The following is a 14,254-nucleotide window of genomic DNA, read 5'->3' as shown; positions in this document are numbered from 1 at the left end:
ATTCAAAACCACCATCAAACCCTCTTATTGTAGCCCCTTCCTCTCTGTAGCAATGTCAAACTCTACTACTCATAGAAAGCCAAAAGATGAGGTAGAAAGGGTTGTCTTGTACAACACCAGAGATTCTAATGGGGAGTGGATGCCTCAAGTGTTCCGCAAAGGCTCTTGGGTCTTCATGCAACCTGCAGTCACCAGGACTCATCGTGTTCGAGATTATGAAAACTTGGATCAACATTGGAAAGGGAGGCTGCTTGGGTTCAAAGACCATAGGATCAATGGGATGGTGGTTGCTATTCAACATGTGTTTTCAATGCCTAATATGCATATGGGGCACACTAATCCAAGACTTCTTCCACCTATCTGTAAGTTTTTTTTCTTTGTTGTTGCAATAGACATATGCATTGAGTTGACCTATGTGTTCAAGTATGCTAGTATGTCGATGCTGATATGGAAAAAAGAATTCACAATGATATGATTAGTCCAGGATTGTTGAAAGAAAACATTGTGTTGGGCACTGCCTTGCTCAACATGTATGCTAGATGTGGTGCACTTCAATTACTAACAACAAGTGCTTGAGGAGATTCCTTTCCAGGATGTCGTCTCTTGGAATGCACTATTTGTGGAATATATCCAACTTAGACAGGGCCAAGAAACTATGGGCTATTTTCAACGCATGTAAAGTGTGGGTGTCTCTCTAGATGCAATCACATACGCTTGCATATTGAAGACAAGGGTCAAGGTGAGGAAGCTCTGGTGTTTTTCACAGATGCACAGTGAGGGCATCTCTCCAAATGCAATTACGTACACTTGCAATCCTATTCGGGATGTCATCTCTGGGAATCCACTGATTGTGGCCCGTGGGATATGCCCAAGATGTTGTTATGGCCAAAAGAATTCACAATGATGTTATTGAAAGAAAACGTCGTTCTCATTAGGAGAAATATGAACTTGCATGGGCCTTGTAAGAAATCCTAATTTTTAGGGATTAAGGCTAATGGTGTGTAGGGTTAAGGGGACAAGGGCATTCAAGAAGCTAGTTTTGAGTAGGCTTTTATAGCCTTTTTTTTAGACACATGTAGGATGTGGACCTAAGAGGTCACCTTCTCTCTCTAGCTTTTTGAAAGTGAAGGGAGTAAAGAGGTGTAGCCACATCATCAAAAACGTGGATCACTAAGAGCCAAAATTTGACTTAAAAAAAATATATATATATATTTTTACTTATTTTTTACTTAAAACTCCCCCCCAACATATATCCATATCAAAAAAGTATTTTTTGACCTTTTTTTAAACTTACAAGCAATAAAAGTCCAATTTTTCAAAAAAAAACTCCCCCAAAACAAAAAACCTTTCTTCTCTCTTCCTCCTCCCTCCTTTCTCCCTCTTCTCTCCCTCCCTGCCCCCTTCTCTCCTCCCCCTCCCCTCTCTCTCGCTCTTCCCCACTGTCCCCTTCTCTCCTCCTATGTTCCTCCCTCTCCCTTCCTGCCCCCTTCTCTCCTCCTTCTCCACTCTCTCTCTCTCTCTCTCTCCCACTACCCCCTTGTCTCTTCCCATGTTCCTCTCTCTCCCTCCCCCCTCTCTCTTTTCATCCTTTGCTTCCTCATGCAACAGCTTACCATGGTGCTCAAGGACATCAATCGTATGCATACATATTTGCTTGCTCGCAACGTTTGCACCAAAAGCCGCACGTGAGGGTGAGCAGAGGTCATCCCAGGAATGTCGTACCATCGGTGAGATGAATGTTGATGGTTCTTCAATATCTTGCCAATACCATCACATATTTGAATAAAACACCCTTTTATGCAAGGTAACAATATACTTCTTACTTTTGATTGTGTTCTTCTTATCATAAACTTTCAAGTCTAAGGTGTTGCCTCTACTTGTTTTGTAGTGCTTGGCACCAAGGTTGTTTTTATGCACAAATAGTGAAAGGCTACATGTTAGAGAGGCCAAGTGTCACCACTTTTCCTCTAAAACAGTCTTCTTTGTTACATTTTGCAGGTAGGTGCTTCAAATCCATGCTTATTAGGGGTGGTAATCTCATCCTAATGTATATTTAGGATTGTTTATTCCCAGTTAGATAAAAATACTTGCAAATTTGTACAACATATACTTAACAAGTGTCTTTATTACATAGCTTGCAAATGTTAAATTCATACATGTTTTTGTTACAAGGTTACCTCTTGCTATGCTAGTTGAGTGGTGTTGTTTGCAAGAATGACTCAAGGAACTGGCATAACATGAAGCTTTTACGGTGGCACAAAGCTCTCCTCAGCAGCAATGTGGCTCCCACTACACCAAAAATCATTATGCTAACATGGAGAGATCCCTAGTAGGACAATGCAAAAACTTTTCATCAGCAGCAACACACCCTTTCCTAACATGAGGGCACTCCTACCAAAGATATTTTTATGTGATAGGTCACCCCATGAGCATACCATGTCATGGAATGGATGTAAGAACTATGACCGCACTACTCCTTGGAAGTTGTTCACAGATGTATGTTTATCAAAGTTAATGAGAAGAAATTTGGACTTTTTTGTTTGTTGATGTGTGAGAGCACTCTAGGTATACAATATTTTAGATTGTTTGATAAGTTAAATAAGATTTATAGTCATTTAATATGTACGTTTGTTTTTGTTTGGTAAGATTGTACATGAGAAGACATAATAAAGTATAAGAGATCTTGACGGAATAAACCTCGATTAGATTCCTACCATGGCCTTGTGACACCAGACCTCTCCTTGAACCCTTTGATTTCTATCATTGTGGGAAGTCCAAGGGTGGTCTATTTTCAAATTTTTAACAATAACTTTTTTTAAAAGAAAATTTGGGTTATTTTAAAGTTTGTACACAGTCTAGGAGTTCATTCTGATTGTTTTCCTTCAGTTTCAATTTTTGATCGAGGGCACTCCTTGGAAGCCACTTTTGAAGGTGTTACGGTGAGATTTTGAGAAAGTTTTGTATGTAGGAAATACAATCCTTAACACAATAAAAAAATTTGGTTCTTTGAGTATTTTCAGATTCCATGGTTTTAATGCTCATTCGAGCCCGTAGATTAAGGAAAAAGTAAGAAATGTCTGTTTTACATCATTTTTTAAAAAATTGCCAACTTGCACGTTGATTTTTGAAGAATCCGAGCAGGATATTATTTTTTTGCATCACACGATGGTTGAAGAGCACGACGAGACGAAAAAATTTATGTGAGACAAGCCCAGACAGATTCCGAGTCAATTGAACACTAGAAGCTCTTGAAAACAGCCTACAAGTTCAACACTTACAAAAAAAAAAAACTGACCACTTGAATTATGGCCATGCATCAAAAAAAAAATTGTACTTGTCATTTTAGGGCCCCAGGGACCCACAACATGAGGGGCCACAAGGGCGCGCAAATTGGCCAATTTGCGCGCCCTTGTGGCCCCTCATGTTGTGGATCCCTGGGGCCCTAAAATGACAAGTATAGGTTTTTTTTAATGCATAGACATGAGATAGAATTGGGCAATTTAATGTATTCATAGCAAACTCCCCCCCCCCCCCCCCCTCCCAAATGGAAAATAGCCAATTCTTGTATCATGCCATGCATTAACAAAAAGCTTGTACTTGTCATTTTAGGGCCCCAGGGACGTTGACCCTCAACAAGAGGGGCCACAAGGGCGCGCAAACTGGCCATACAAAATTTTTGTATGGCCAGTTTGCGCGCCCTTGTGGCCCCTCTTGTTGAGGGTCCCTGGGGCCCTAAAATGACAAGTAATTTTTTTTGGATGGCTAGTTTGCGCGCCCTTGTGGCCCCTCTTGTTGAGGGTCCCTGGGACCCTAAAATGACAAGTACAATATTTTTTTAATGCATGGCCATGAGATAGAGCTGGGCAGTTTAATGTGTTCATAGCAACCCCCCCCCCCAATGGCAGATACCTAAACCTTGTATCATGCTTATCAACCATTTTTTACTTCCTTGTGTCCATCCCCTGTTCTTGGAAATATCTTGGTCCCTATTTGTCCCTGGATAGCCATTCTACGCGCCGTTGTGGTCCCTCTTGTTAAGGGTCCCTGGGGCTTCAAAATTACAAATAAGGGCTTTGTTTTCATGTATGGCCATGAGATAGAGTTGTAGTGTTTGATGTCTGGAGTATTCACTATGTAAAATTTTCCTATATCATGTGCGTTCACCACAATGGATTGAAAGTAGCCCTGATAGGCCTTACCTACACATGTTTCTGTAGCTTTACAAGAATATAAATTCCCTTTTGCTGAACACATGTGCTATGTTACATATACTTTAGTGAACTCCCAAGGTCAAAGGACTCACAAATTTTGTGCACTCAGAACATTTAGCACTAGACATCAACTAAACAAGGAGCCAATTTTTACTTCTTTGTGTTCACCTCGTGTTCTTGGGAATGTTTTGGTTAAGCCATTTCTTTGGTATTTGAAACCACATGTGACCACTATTGTTATAGTATCCAACCAAAGGTTTCTTGATTATCAGTTATATAGGTTCGAGTGATACATATCTTCTATGTTAACAATGCATGTATCTATAATTTATGTTTACACTTTCTCTATCCAAATGAGCTACATAGTAAAAATCAAATCCGCAATTCAACAATTAAGTTCACAAGGTGATAGCTATTGGTATGATCTTTAGCAATACCAAATAAATAGCTACCAATAGCGAATGAATAGGGATATTTAAGAAGGTTTGATACCAAAAACTTGTCAACACAAGAATCAGTAATAAGTCACCCCTATATATCTACACCTCCATCTCAAGTTGTCATTTCTCTAAGTCAAGCTTGGCATAGGCATAGTATGGAAACAATAACATTTTGGAAAGCAAGAATTTAGCTTTCTCAACTTTTGAAATGTCGCTATTGATATATATTCAACATTCCCAAATGAGGACATCTTGACAAAGGTTATGATCCACTTAATAAGAATAACCAATAGTGATTAAATTGAAATCAAAATATTGCATAAATTTCTTCATGGTGGAATGATTAAGACTTGAAACTTCAAACATCTTACAGGCAAATCAGAATATCCATAAAAATCAACAATATTTCTCAAGTCTGTATGAAACTCCAGTAATCTAAATTAAATACTCTCACTCAGTGAGACACCATTTAACAAAAAGAAATATTTATATTGCATTTATAGAGGAATCCAGCCTCATAAAAATAATTACAAACGGAGACAATGTTGTTGCTGTTAGGCTTCTCTTACAAGTATTTGTCTTTCTCATCTAGAGATTCATATACACAAGTATTTGTGTGTCTATGACACTAGGGAAGATAGTAGTACTATAGGGATTGCTTTTCTAAGAGCTCCTAGATAGTACCTATTGGTTCAAGATTCTACAAAAATCCTACTATTCTTATCAAAATCTTTTAACACGGTAGTGAAAGGTTCCTCATGGAACAAAAATAGGGTGATTTCCATCTCTGTACATGGTTGCTTGCTCATGTCCTCTCAAAACAAGTTGACTCTGTAAGTAAATAACAGATTATGTGAGCACAAAGTTATAAAAGACAAAATGATATCATTCTCATAATCTAATGACAACTATACAAAGAATAAATTATAAGAAAAATCTTTGATGACTCTCCATAGATAACACAACTTACTTACATTGTGAGACTCAATCACATGCTACAAAACTATAGATGGCGCACCAAAGCCATCAACAAAATAGCACCAGCCAATGTTATAGGGTGTGAAGCCTAAACATTGAAAGCTATAAAGAGGGTAAATCCCTCCAGCATTATAAACTTAAAGATGGAGATGATCTTAAGCTCTGAATGTAAGCTACAACGGTAGTTTTCTCACCATTCTATCTTTATGTTGGAGATGAATCCTTGCAATGCCCATGCACTATTCACACCTCCTGTTCTTGTGGTATGCAAGTAATGTGAGTTGATGCTTTTTCCACCTTCGGGAGTAAAGGTTTCCATGTAGTGCGAGTGAATGAAAGTAGAAGGAGTAGAATCTTGTTTCATGTTGTAATGGAGGTGAGAGAAGGGAGAGGAGCTAGCTTGGTGTGGAACTATGTGGTGGGCAAGGGGAAGAGATGGGGGAGAAGCTTGCTTGGTGCTACAATGGAGATGGAAGAAAGCTAGTAGAGAGATAATGCTGGACTATAGGGGGTGTATGTGGTTGTTGCAGCCATGGAGAGCTTGGAAAAGGGTTTGTAGAGAGAGAAAATCACTTTTTAGCTATATAATAGGTTTGGAAAGACTTTGGAGGGTGGAAAATGATGTTTTGAATTTTTTAAGAAAAAAGTAATTTTTTGGAATTTTTTAGTGCACGTTTTTTACTTTTGGAGGTCAAAAATACTTTTTTGACCATGAAATAGGTTAGGGGACCTTTTAAGGAGGGAAAACTTGAAATTTGAAATTTTTTGCAAATTTAAAATTTTTTGTGTATTTTTAAATCCGGGCCAAAAAGTGGGGGAAAAAATGTCAAAGTGGTCCCCGCCCCCTCCCCCCCCACCCTCCCTTTCCCCTAGCGACCTCCCTTACCTTCTCACTAAGTAAGAGGCCATTAAGAGGTGTAAGGCTACCTTGTCTCCCTAATTTTTTGAGGGTATAGAGTGTGTCCACCACCCTCTTCCTATTGGCTGGCCTCTAATTAACCTTAATCCCAAAGGGTCCCTAAAGGGTTCATATTTTTCCTAATGTTGGCACTGCCTTGGTCGACATGTATGCCAAATGTGGTGCACTTCATAAAGCACAAGAAGTGATTAAGGAGCTTCATGTCCGGAATGTCGTCTCTTGGAATGCATTGATTGCAAAATTTGCCGAACTTGGCCAGCCAAGAAGCTCCGAGCAGACGCGAAGCGAGGGTGTCTCTCCAGAAGCAATCACATACGTTTGGTAGTGCCTTGGTCACTTGACATGTATGCCAAATGTGATACACTCCATAAAGCACAAAAAGTGTTTGTGGAGCTTCGTGTCTGATCATCTCTCAGGATGCATTGATTGTGGGATATGCTAAAGTTAGGTAGGGCCAAGAAGCTCTAGGCTATATTTGGTGATTCGAAGCGAGGATTTTCACTCCAAATGCAATCACATATGCTTGCATCTTGAAGGCAAGGGTCACAAGGTTTGGGTTGTTTTAAGCAGATACAGAGAGAGGGAATCTCTCCAAATGCAATCACATACACTTGCACCTTGAAGGCCTGTGGCATTACATAAGATTTTGTTATGGGCAAAAGAAATCACGATGATATTGTTAGTCAGGGGTTATTGAAAGAAAACGTCATGCTATGAAGTGCCTTCGTCAACATGTATAACTTCATAAAGCACAAAAAGTGCTTGAGGTCCGAGAGTTTGTCTGTAGGAATACACTGAAATGGGCTACTAATCAAATAAAAAGAGAGGGAGAGGATACACACACACACACACACACACACACACACATATATATATATATATATATATATATATATATATATATATATATATATATATATAGAGAGAGAGAGAGAGAGAGAGAGAGAGAGAGAGAGAGAGAGCTCTAATTTGCTCTTTTGCATGGATAATAATTTATTCTCTCTTGTAGAGCTCTCTCCCTCTGTCTCCCTCTCCCTCTCCCTCTCTAAATGTAAGGCTTTTGTAGATAGTGTTGGCATGATTAAGCACTGACGGAGGCCTTATCGTTGTATCATTGATAAGTGTAAGCGAGACCCATCATCGTAGGGAGGTCGCACAAGCTAGTGGTGATACAAAAAATATTTATTTGTAAGCACTGCCTTGAATTCAAATATATATTTGCCAAAGTACTTGTGTTAGAATTCAAGAGAGAGTCACAAACTAGATTATCTAAGTTGTAATCAAATCATATCAACAAGAAATACAAGAGCTTTGATTCTAAGGGATCCCAAAAGAAAGTAAACTTGAATCACCCCATGCTCCTCTGCCCCATCACAATAACTTTTGTATCAACCTTAATTTTTTTAATAAATATTTAATGACCAAGAAGTGACTTTTGGCATTATACCAAAACACTTAACTTTTCAGCCTTTCTGGCTTTTGACCAAAGTAGATTGATCGAGGTTTTTCTGATCAAGGTGGAAAAATGCACTCGTCGCTTCATAATGGAAAACATTATCGTATCTACTAGGTCCATTCTATCAAAGCCCATTAATTTTCTCCTCATATTCCTTCAAAATCTACTAATTTGAAAAAAAAGAGTGAGCTGCTAATGCCATCATCCGCTCTCAACCATCAATAGATGCTCCTTTGTTTTCCTTTCCCTCGCTGTAGGATTTTGCCTTCCCCTCAAGGACCATGCCATGTCCCCCCCCCCCTCCTTCTCTCTCTCTCTCTCTCTCTCTCTCTCTCTCACTCTCTCACAAGGACGTTAGCAACAACACTCTGTTCTCAACAATACTTATGCTACAATCGTTGAAGGTTGCAAATGAGATTGCAAGTGCCACTCACTCACTGAGGCCCCACTCAACACCAGCCATGCCACGCAACAAGTACCAAGTACTCCTCATAGAAAAATGAAAAGGTGCAGGTTTGGCACAGCCAATGCCCTTCTAGTACACGTCGATCCCCACCATCAACAATCCAAGGCGATTTCTACAAGCTGCGTCGAGGAGCTGTGGAAGAAGAACTCTTGCACACCAGCTCATGCAGACCTAGCGAGGGCACAACAACACTTTCCAGCCTCTGCCCCTGCCTTTGGACCCGTTGAACAAGTCAACACAACCGGCTATAAGAAGAATAACACATGAAACAACAGCACCGGCACATTAAACCATCAAGATGCAATCAGGGGCATTGCCCTCCCCCCTCCTAAGATTCACGCCACAATCATTGAGGCACCCGATTGTTGTTGCACTTTTCCATTGCATTGCCCAACACACCAAAATCTCTCTCTCTCTCTCTCTCTCTCTCTCTCTCTCACTCAGAGTGCTTAGTGTGCACACACTTCCCATGCTTTCAAGTTGCTCCAGTATACACACGCCCACAACCAAATTTTCCCTCTCGTCTCAAGCTTATGTGAGAATCTTCTTAGATTCTCATCAATTCACCTTCTTCCAATTCCATTTTTTTAAAAACCTTCCAAAAGGAAGTTCAATCTAGTGCTTGTTAGCCGCAAGCATCTTTCAATATTGACCCCCTCCCCTCTATCCTCCCCCCCCCCGCCCCCTCCCCAAAAAAAAAGAGGAAAAAACAACCAGATAAATCCACATCGGCACACATTAGACCCTTGTACGAGCTGGGGAGCCCTCTACATGAGCAGATTGAGGGGTGCAGATCTCCTCCTCATTGGGCTTGGAGAGAGAGAGAGAGAGAGAGAGAGAGAGAGAGAGAGACTCCCTATAGTCCTACCTTGTGCAAGGGACAAGTGGAAATCCCCCACCGGTCTCGAGATCGATTCCCAACGGGCCCATTGCCACGGCGTTGTGTCTTTGTGTTATTTTCCCTAAGAATCTTTTCACATGTTTCAAGGAATCCTTCCAATTGTACTTGGCTAGCTTGAGCAGCGGGCTAGTGAAGGCTATGTAAGGTCTCACAAATGAATTAATCGCTTTCATATTACTCGAGAATGGAAGCATCACATACTCCCATCTTCTCATCTCGTTCCTTATCCTATCCAAAACCCATTGATCTTTGCTTGTGTGTTATCTCCATGCCCAGCATAGATTTGAAGAGTCGTTTTTAAACAAGGATAACAATCTTGACTTCTTAGTATTGTATTTTGATCGAGAGGCTACTGCAAACATTTGCACAATTTCCAGAGCCTTTCTAACTACCCAAGGGCAAGCTTTGAGGAGCAGAAGGGAGTCATCCGCAAACAGCTTCGCTAATAATTAGTCATTGTTTGGCAAGGATAGGCCTTGGATCTCCCTCTGGCAGCATTGTCTTCAAGCATTGTAACCAAAGAGTAGAAGATTTTCTTGGGAATGGGTTTAATGTGTGTGAGAGAGATAGAGAGGGGCGGGGAGAGGGAGACCAATGAGAACAGTGTTCTCCATAACTAATGACTGGGCGTTCCTTCCCTTTCTATCTCAAAGCCCAGCTCACGATCGCCACACTGAATGAATCAGCACTTGTTTGCCTTGAGATCATCGAGTCTCAATGCCCGCACTTCTCTTTTCCTTAACAGACAAAAACCAGAAAAGGCCCTGGCGGGATTTGAATCCGCGGCTAATACCATTCCTCAGGGATGTTGGGTTTTCACGACTGGGCCGGACGTGTCAGGTGGGGTGCCTTTAATATGTAGGAAAAATTACCAAAATACCCCTCTAATTTGTGGAAATTCCCAAAATACCCCTCTAATTTCAAAAATTCACAACGTACCCCTCATATTTGGCCAAAAACACCCAAAATGCCCTTCAATTTTGCCAAAATTCCCAAAATACCCCTAATTAACCTCGCAAACATCTCTAAAAATAATTTCTTTTGCAACTCTTCATAGGAAGATTGGTTCCCCTCATTAGAAGATGATAGAGAATTTCCACAAATTACAGGGGTATTTTGGTAATTTTTTTCTAATATATAAATCACTTATACTCACAATCTCAGTTGGCGACCTTTGCAGGGAACAGAGCGCCCACACGTCACTACAAGAGGCTATGTGCACTTGTGACGCTTTTAGCGATGGAAATATATTGGGGTTTTTTAATCCTCGACGTCGCTAAGATAGTCGCTAAAAGCGTCGCTACGAGAACGTCACTATGACCGTCGCTATAGTCATTATATAGCAACACCTACAGTGACGAGTTCAGTCCTTCTATAGCGACGCTTATAGTGACGTTGCAGAACTTTATATAGAGACGCTTATATAAAGACGCTTATAGCGACGCTCGAGAGTGAAATTTTTTGGGTGGCAGGGCATTCACCTATCGACCATATTGAATGTTTTCAAAATAGAGTAAACCTAAATGAATCCAAGATAAGCCCATATTCACCTTTGAAAGAAAGTTCTAGGTATAGACCCAAAGTAGTCACCCGTAAGACAATATAACCATTAACTCCATTATACATAGTATTGTTTGCAAAATAAAGATACAAAACTGACAAAAGTGAATTGATGAAAGTAAATCAATGACAATTATACACACATAGGCAAAATCACTCATTGTTAAGCTTTGCAAATGTAATAGTTACAACACAATTGTCATTATGTGGAAAATACATTGTTTTTCAATAGTTACAAAAAGATGTATACACGTCATCTCATTATACATGCTATGACAAAATAAAACTAATGCTATTTGGCTATGGCTAGACTGACGTCGTCCAATCAGACGTCTCATCATGTCCAAGCGGCATATCTGTCGGATTCTGTAAAAAAAAACAAGAAGACTTTCTGTAAGTATGAACATATAATTACAAAACAATCTATTGTCTTAGCTTATCATTAAAATACAACAAATGTAAAAGAGTAAAGTGAAATACTAACCATGCCACCACAAGAACTGAGAATGTCTATCAAGGCGTTTGAGCCCTTTCTGCCTGTGTACTCGCGCTCGTACGGTGTGGGGTCACGTCCATTCATCGACCACTGTTCAAAACATACAAAGAACATATTATGTTAGAGTTTAAAAGTACAATAGACATAACTACCAAACATAAAGATCAATGCAAAAACACTTACAAAATTGGCTTCAAATGATGCCCACCCGCCGCTCCCCAAGTGGTGCGAGCTCCCTGCCTCTACTCGTGCTTTGGCTGCCTCCTTTTGTTGCTTCCACTTGGCGAGATTCTCGCACGCTGCTCGCTTCGCATTCTTCCAATCTTCTTTGGCCAGCCAATCTGGTCTATTCCAACCATGCTTTATTTCTTTTTGTACTTCAGAACGCTTGTGCTTGCAGTATTCGCACATTCAAACCTTCATCAGGTTTTTATTGAAGCGCTCATCCCGACTTGACACGGGAAACTCGTCATGCAGCATGTTGATGACTCTGTCTTTTAATTCAAAATAGATTCATTTGAACCCGAATGGATAACATAATTTGATGATGTATTTTCCGAAGAACTTTCATAGTTACCACCCAAGGATAATGTTGATCATGCAATAGAGCTTACTCCAGGAGCTCAACCAGTTGTCGGTAGACCTCACAAAATGTCCGTACCTAAATCTATGGAATCAAGGAGCAATTAAATCAACTCCTTGAACAAGGCTTCATTTGACCCAGTGTTTCTTCATGGAGTACTCCTATTCTCTTTAATCGGAAGAAGGATGGTACTCTACATCTTTGTATTGATCATTGTGGATTGAACAAGGTAACAGTCAAGAATAAGTATACAATACCAAGGATTGATGAACTGCTTGACCAATTACATGGAGCTTCTATCTTCACAAAAATTGATCTTAAGCCATGGTATTACCAAATCCGAATCAAGGAGGAGGACATACTAAAGACAAGATTTGATACTAGTTTTGGACATTATGAAATTACAGTTATGCCTTTTGGACCTACCAATTCTCCTGTAACTTTTAATCGTCTTATGATCGACGTGTTTTGAGAGCATCTTGATAATTTTGTTATTGTCTTCTTTGATAATATGGTGGTTTATTCAAGAAACAAAGAAGAACACAAACAACATGTGCGGCGAGTACTTGAACTTCTACGTCAAAATCAACTATATGCCAAACGTAGTAAATGCACCTTCTTCACTGACAAGTTGGAATATTTGGGATTTATTGTATCCAAGGATGGTGTTTCTATTGATCCAAAGTAAGATCGAAGTTGTTATAGCTTGGCCTACATCAAAATCAGTACGAGAAGTACGTGACTTTCTTGGTTTAACAGGATGGTATCATACATTTATTCAAGGCTACGCTAAGATTGCATCTCCATTGACTAATATGATTAAGAAGGCTAAAGTGTTTACTTGGAATAAACGTGCTCAAGCTAGTTTTGAGAAACTCAAAGAAGCTTTGGTGAATGCTCCAATACTACAACTTCCAGACTTCTCAAAGACATTCACTGTGCTCACTTATGCGAGTGAACAAGCAATTGGTGGCATTCTGTCTCAAGAAAGAAAATCGGTAACTTATGAATCTCGTAAGTTACGTATACAGAAGTTGATTATCCTACACATGACTTGGAATTATTGGCCGTTGTGCATGCTCTTAAAATATGGAGACATTATCTTCTTGGAAGGAGATTTGAACTACATACCGACCATAAAATCTTGAAGTGGATCTACACCCAACCTGACCTTAATATGCGGCAATGAAGATGGATGGAGTTGTTATGCAAATATGATTTTGGGATTGAATATAAACCTGGGAAGAAATATCTTGTGGCTGATGCCTTGAGTAGGAAGAGTATTGTAGCAACTGTCACAACATCTACTACTTCTTTAATTGACCTTATTCAAGAAGGTATGACTGAGGACCCATATTACATAAAAATCCATTACTTGATGAACTTAAATAATCTCATAGAGAAGCAAGAGAGGCAATAAAAGGCTTCCACGTTGAAGGTGACGACCTTTACTTCAATAACCGTCTTTGTATTTCAAATCAAGGTGGAATCAAACTTCAAATATTACAGGAAGCTCATGATATACCTATAGCAGGACATCCATGATACATTAAGACTTACTCTACTATAAGAGTTTCTTTTGGCCAGGACTAAAGTGTCATGTGTTGAACTATGCTACAAGATGCTTAACATGTCAACATATTAAAGCTAAATGAATCCGATACCTTGGTAAGCTTCAACCTATTGATGCTCCACAAATAAAATGGGAATGCATATCCATGGATTTTATTACAAGGACTTCTTGCATCTCTGGGATATGACTCTATTTTTGTAATTTTTGATATTCTTATAAAAATGACTCATTTATTTCCAGTAAAGATAACATTTATAACTAAGGATATAGCTCAAGTCTTCATGAAACGTGTTTTCATGTATCTTGGTTTACCTCGTCAAATAATTTCTGACCATGATGCGAAGTTTACCTCTAATTTTTGGAAAGCTTTCAGGAACCCAGTTAGCCTTTAGCACTGCTTATCATCCTCAGACTGATGGGCAGACAGATAGAACAAACCAAATCAATGAATACATGTTAAGAGCTTATTGTAACGTCTCTTTTCAAGCATTGTACGGACAAGAGTGTCTTACTCCACTCAAATGGATAGACCCTCTCGAACGAGTTCAAGCATCCAAAGAAATGTTGGATGAAATGCAACTATAAACTGATCTTATATAGTAGGATATTAAGACTGCTCAAGATAGAGAGAAGAGTTATGTTGATCCAAAACCATCTGCCTGACTTTTTGA

The 14,254-nt window shown here is 39.6% G+C and overlaps 1 pseudogene; it reads right to left on the bottom strand.

Moving 5' to 3' along the window:
- Window positions 1-11,237: 11,237 nt before the first annotated feature.
- On the bottom strand, window positions 11,238-11,786 carry LOC147440526 (uncharacterized; annotated as a pseudogene).
- Window positions 11,787-14,254: the final 2,468 nt, after the last annotated feature.

Source organism: Adiantum capillus-veneris, chromosome 15, assembly GCF_014529385.1.
Source record: "Adiantum capillus-veneris isolate H3 chromosome 15, ASM1452938v2, whole genome shotgun sequence".
Taxonomy (NCBI): Eukaryota; Viridiplantae; Streptophyta; class Polypodiopsida; order Polypodiales; family Pteridaceae; genus Adiantum; species Adiantum capillus-veneris.
The sequence above is the reverse complement of the archived record's forward strand: the minus strand, read 5'-3'. Positions and strand labels throughout refer to the sequence as shown.